We start from the raw sequence: 6,038 nt of genomic DNA, 5'->3' as shown, positions 1-6,038 counted from the left end.
CATCTGGGCTCAGCAACTGAGTGACTGTATGAATATCTCTCTCAAACCAGTTTCTAAGGAAGAGGCTCTTTATGTTGTGTAAAATGTCTCCGATGTTCCATAGATAATACTTCTGAGGGGAGAAATTGTGTTTGTAGATTATTTTCCATGCAAGTAAGACCTGTTATGGAACTCTGACAATTTTAGAGGTATTTTATTAATCTGGTAATTGCACACTAACAAATAAGGTAGTCCACCAATTTGGTTAAATACAAATTTGGGGATGAAGTTCCATAAAGATGAATCATGATCCAAAGTCCAAAAAGATCAAGCCCTCCATTCTTTCTGGTATTGATTACGACAGATTTTCGGATGTAATGTATTCTATTCTTCCACAAGAAGTTAAATAACATTTGATCAATATTTTTTTGATTGTTTTACTGTCCAGAGCCACAGAAGAGGCAGCATAATTGAGCCATGAAGTTTCCTCAGCCTTGGATAGGAGCACACGTCTCTCTGCAATCATTGGTTAAACCTGCTCTCAGCCTTTTTCATTCTGGGCTGAAGGTTCAGAGAGCATCTCTCCTGCTGCTCTTTTGTTATGGTAATGCATAAATAATTTACCCTACTTTTAACACATATATATCATCGATTGAGGTGATATCATTGTTTTTTAATGCAAATAATTCACACTTACCTAAATTTAAGCCAAAACCTACGGTGGCCGAGAAGTGCAAAACAAATTTACAGGTGCCGAAACACTTTTACAAACTCCAATACAGAAAACAAATTTACAAGTGGCGAAACACTTTTACAAACTCCCAAAACACTTCTACAAGTAAAATCAACCGGAAAGGGAATGTACCAACTCTGGGCTTGAACCGGAAATGGTAAAGGGGAGCGGCCAATCAGAGTTACTGTTGTCATTTATGAAGTTCATGGTGACTCAAGATGGACCACGACCGAGTGATGTTTTGCCCGTTTTGTGGCACACACATGAGCCGATTAACGCGGTTTTGTTTTTCGTGTGGTCAGTCTTTAGAATTTTTAAGGGGCGTGGACCAGACGGAAGGACCAGGTATGCTGCAGCAGTGCATCAGATATTTTAATGAGGGACACTCGTAAGCTGTGATCGTAGACATGATGTCATGTTTACATGATGTTCACATCAGCTTGAGGTCTCTGAAAAGCAAACTGAATGAAGCCAGGTTGTATCGGAGAAAGGATTACTCTTGTACAAATGCCTTAACGAGGGCCATCCGACTGGAGCTTCGTGGACCTGGACAGCTGTTTGGCTACCGTACGATGTTGCAGGTACTTAAACAAAAGTACAATCTGCGAATGAAGAGGGATCATGTGATGAGTTTGCTCCGGGAGCTCAATTCTCGAGGGTGTGAGAGGAGAGCACGCAGAAGGTTTGTCAGAAGAACCTATCACTCCATGGGACCGAACTATATGTGATACGCGGACGGTTATGATAAACTTAAGCCATTCGGTTTGGCTCTTTCAGGCTGTATTGATGGATTTTCACGTAGAGTGCAGTGGCTTACTTGTGGAACAACAAATAATGACCCAAGTGTGATCGCACACTATTTTCTGTCATGTGTATGAAACCTTGGTGTCACTCCCATGAGACTGAGGACTGATTGCGGCACGGAGAACTAGACCATGGTTCAGTGCACCCTACGCCACCACCACAATGACTACTTCTCTGGAGCATCCAGCTACATGTATGGCTCATCCACAAACAATCAGAGGATTGAGTCCTGGTGGTCCATCTTCAGAAAGGGAAGGTAAGCGGCCATCATTAATCATTCAATTATGTAACCTTTGATTTAATTCATTCATTCAAACATATGTTTATGCTTAAAATCACATTTTATCAATTTCTATAGGTGTCAGTTCTGGATGGAAATATTTGCAGATCTTAGAGATGCCGGATACTTCAATGGGAGTCATGAGCATCAGTGTCTACTGAGATATTGTTTTGGTGATGTTATCCAGAAGGATTTGGATGAGTGTGTGAGATTATGGAACAGTCACAGGATTCGCCCCTCGAGAACATCATCATGTCCAGGAGGAGTGCCCAATGAGCTCTACTACTTACCACACAGGTAATACTTTAGTCATAGATTGATGCTTGTATTTGTTTTCCTTTTAGCTTACATTTTAATAAAAAAATAACGATGTATTCTCTTTAACATAGGTTTGGCTCCAGAGACTGTGGATTTGAAATTGAACAGGCTGAACTGGATGCCTTTCCTGAGGCTCGCCTGACAAGAGCTCCATGTGTGGACGCAAACATGCAGGAGTACTCGGACTTAGCCATGGAGAACAATCATTTACAGAAGCCCGAGTGCTGGCAGTCTGCAACTGAATTGTATCTAAAACTAAAAGAAATTGCTCAGTTATGAATGGAAGAGAGGTTTATTTTAATGGTGGAAAATGTAAACAAAGTGAATTTGTCACCCACAGCTTCATTATTTCAAAGTGGGAAATATATGAATAAAAATAAAGCAATATAGTGAACAAAATCTCTTGAAATACTTTAAGTATTTTCATTCTGAATCGAATATAATGATTCATAAACAGACCAGTTTGAGAATCATGGCTCTACAACAATTGACTGAGACAAAAACATGTTCACATACTGTAACATGATATAAACCTCTTTAACAAAAGCAACTGCACCTTTCAGTGCACCAATGATAGTAGACAACATTTTTAGAGTCCATGCTCTAGTGGTTTTCCAGTCAAATGGCTTATAAACAGCCAAATCCTGGACTATTTTGGATTCCAAAGTCCATTTGTAACTTAAACACATTGCATGAATCTTGGAGTGGTAATTTCAACAGGTTTGAACATGTATTTGCCATTGGGAATGGAGAGTCATCCAGGAACTCTATTTGTGGCGATGGTTCCAAGCCAGAAGGTGGAAGTGAAGTCAGCCCAGTTGCAAACATCAAAACATCCTCCACAGACACAGCAGCCTCGCCTTCTGCAAAGGAAAAAAAAAAAAAAGTTCAGGCATACCAGGGTAATCTGGTTTTCCAAGTAGTTCCAAAACACATACAAACCTTCACAATCGAGAAGATAGTCTGCCCAGTAGGCCAAGGTTTGACTTTCTTTTAGTCTCCTGTTACTCCCTGAAGGGCTGAGGTCAGGTTTGAAGAGTCTCTCAAGTTCAAAGCCAGTGAGTCGCTTTTCAGAGTGGCACAGGACAGGAGTCAGCAAAGAAGGGTGTTGCTGTGGTGCAGTAAGAAACTGAAGGACTGAAAGAACCTACAAAGTGAACACAAATACTGTTTCATTGCTGTGTAGTGCTAATTAAAAATTATCCAAAGAAAACAGTTAGAATTTGTCTTCTTGGCAACTACAATCCATCTAAACAAATGTTCATTTGGGGTTAGTTGCGTACCTACAAAAAAAAAAAAAAAAAGTGATCTTACCTATCAAATACAGATGAGTTGTGGCCAATAATATACCATTGCAGGTAGTCTGCCACGATTTCTTTCTTTTCTTCCACAGCAGCCACATGTCTCAGACAGCCTGCTGTCTGTAACATTGTGCTGTGTCTCATGCTTGCAGAGCATCCAATGAAGCAACATTCTCAATCTTAAAGACATAAAAAACAACACAAACATCTCAGTAAATAACTGTATGTAGTGTATATCTTTGCATATTTTTATTCGGTGACATACACAGCCTGGTGTAATCCTACCCTATCAAAAACTAAAAACTGAAGCCAATTCTGTGTATGTGATATTGGAAGTAACACTGTCCTAAAACACAACAGAAACAATGTAAAACTCTGTCCTACCACATCGTAGCTTTACGCTATTCTCACCTCTCGCAAAGCTTTCCCTATGTCTTCATCGATTATTAAATTAGCTGTTGATCTGGACGAAGGCTGGCCAGCAAGATAATGCACAAAATCTTCTGACAGGAAACGGGGTCCTGGACCTCCACGTACAACTGACACTGCAATCATCTTTCCTGCCAGGAAGTATTCATCCTCCCTTACAGCTGTGAATGAATTCATATCCCAAAATTAAAACACACAATACATTATATACGTTAAGATACTGAGGGGGAAAGCATATGCCTGTCATGGCCCTGCAGCCTCGGCCCCTGCCCGGCGCTCTCTCTCTCTGGCGCGCTCTCTCTCTCTGCTGTCCCAGCACTCAGGCAGGTGTGCCTCGTTGCCAATCTGGTGATTGTTGCGTGGGGATTGGTCCGCTCCAGCTGCAACCTCCGGTCTGCTGGTATTTCAGCTCCAGCCAGACAATGCTCCAGCACCACGCCGTCAAACCATTCACCGGTTCTGTCACCATTTCACTCCTGCCCCGGAAACCGGATTCAACACTTGTCACCTGCCCGCTCTTATCCACCCGTCAGCCCGGACACCAGCTCCGTCCACCTCTCCCTCCCGGAGCTCCCTGGCATCCGCTCCCGGTCTTCGGCAGCCGCTCCACCGCAGCCGCGGCAACGCCAGGCGCTCAGCACATCCACTCTCCCCCCTGCGTCCCCTCTCCTCTCAGTCGGTTCCCTTCAGGTCGGGTTCTCCCAGCGTAGGTTTAGCAAGCCTCACTATTAGCCTCCTGTTTAGCATCGTTACTCTACCAGTCTGTATGTCCCGCTAGTTTTTTGTACTTCCGCTAGTCAACCTGTCCGTACGTCTGTTCTCCTCGCTCTGGATTTAGATCGCCAGTCTGTGCTTAGCACTAGCCGGTCGTTAGCTTTTGTCCGCTAGCTTTTCAGTTCTAGACTTCTGTTTTGCTTACCCCGCCTGCCCGTGCGTAGCGCTAGCGTATCATAGTTGCTAGTCTTTTTGGTTCTCAAGTCAGTCTCCTTGTTTAACACCTTTTGGTGTCCTCTTTAGTTATTCTCTTGTTTAGTCTAGTTTTGTTTTTCCGTGCCTTTGGTTTTTGTTTTGTTCTGTCATTATAGACATAGTTCCTTTTCCAGCAATCTCTTTTAGTTCTGTACCGGTTTCTGTGTGAACAAATAAATTATTTATTGTTTAAACTGCCTGTCTGCCCTGTCATGTTGCCTCGCGCATGAGCCTTCGAACCTCCCCGTAACAATGCCACGTGATATATATGTTTAATTATCATTAACCAACCATTAGTATAGTACGCATCTAACCCTATGCATACCACTTGCATTGTAGACCAAGAACCGATGTCCTTCTGGTCCATCAAAAATGGGCCAGTCTTTCAGGTGTTTCATTAGCAGAGTTAAAAATTCTCTTCTTGGACCACCTGTGTCAATTCCCTCCTCAACAACACCAGCATCATCAGTAAATCTGACCAGCATGTCACAGGTTTCAGAATATGTTGTATGCTTAAAACCTCTGACTGCTCCATCCCAAACATTGGCCCTTGAGATGTTGAACCTGCAGACTGTTTTGTGATCAATGGGAAGTGACAGGTCTGCCACAAGGTCAAGTAGTGTAATGTTTATCTCCTCCCTGTAATGACAGAAAATGATCTAATAAATGGATATCCCTGACATGTCACACTTTAAGAACAATTATTTAAATACCAGCAATATTGCACAATAAAAACTGGAGTGCCACACAAGTTCATTTTACACTGCTGTGTGTTGGAAATTCTCCACATTGACTGCAACTAGCTCCTCATCCTCTTCCTCAACATCTGGTGCATACAAGTCCATGTATTTCCTGATGGGAAATTAAAATTTTCATGTTAAAACATCTTCCAAACACAAATTTCTTCCTGATGAATTAAATAGAAATTATGTGAGTCACTACAATTTTTTACTTACCTGTAGCAAGAAGTCTCGGCTGGATTTGTTTCAAGAGAATCCACATCCTCAGCATCAGATATTACTATCTGGAAAAACAAATTAAAATGTCTGAAACAAAAACATTGAAAGTAAGAAACATCAGGCTGCCACAGTCTGCCTTATTACCTGTCGAGGCTGAATTGTTGCTGACTGTTCTGGTGCTGAAACATGATGAAAATTATGATGAAAAAATAATAATACAAAGTATTGCATTATTTACTACTGTCCTTCAGGCACACAATAGTCAT

The 6,038-nt window shown here is 41.9% G+C and overlaps 1 long non-coding RNA gene across 1 annotated transcript; it reads right to left on the bottom strand.

Annotated features, from left to right (window-relative positions):
- Nucleotides 1-2,643: 2,643 nt before the first annotated feature.
- On the bottom strand, nucleotides 2,644-3,710 carry LOC103365550 (uncharacterized). The gene is made up of 3 exons (XR_520620.1): nucleotides 3,429-3,710; nucleotides 3,057-3,261; nucleotides 2,644-2,977 (listed from the first exon to the last, which is right to left on the bottom strand). It is a non-coding gene; the product is annotated as an uncharacterized LOC103365550 (long non-coding RNA).
- Between the last annotated feature and the right edge of the window lie 2,328 nt (nucleotides 3,711-6,038).

Source organism: Stegastes partitus, unplaced genomic scaffold (genome assembly GCF_000690725.1).
Source record: "Stegastes partitus isolate 25-593 unplaced genomic scaffold, Stegastes_partitus-1.0.2 Scaffold19, whole genome shotgun sequence".
NCBI lineage: Eukaryota > Metazoa > Chordata > Actinopteri > Pomacentridae > Stegastes > Stegastes partitus.
This window is presented reverse-complemented; position numbering and strand designations above follow the sequence as displayed.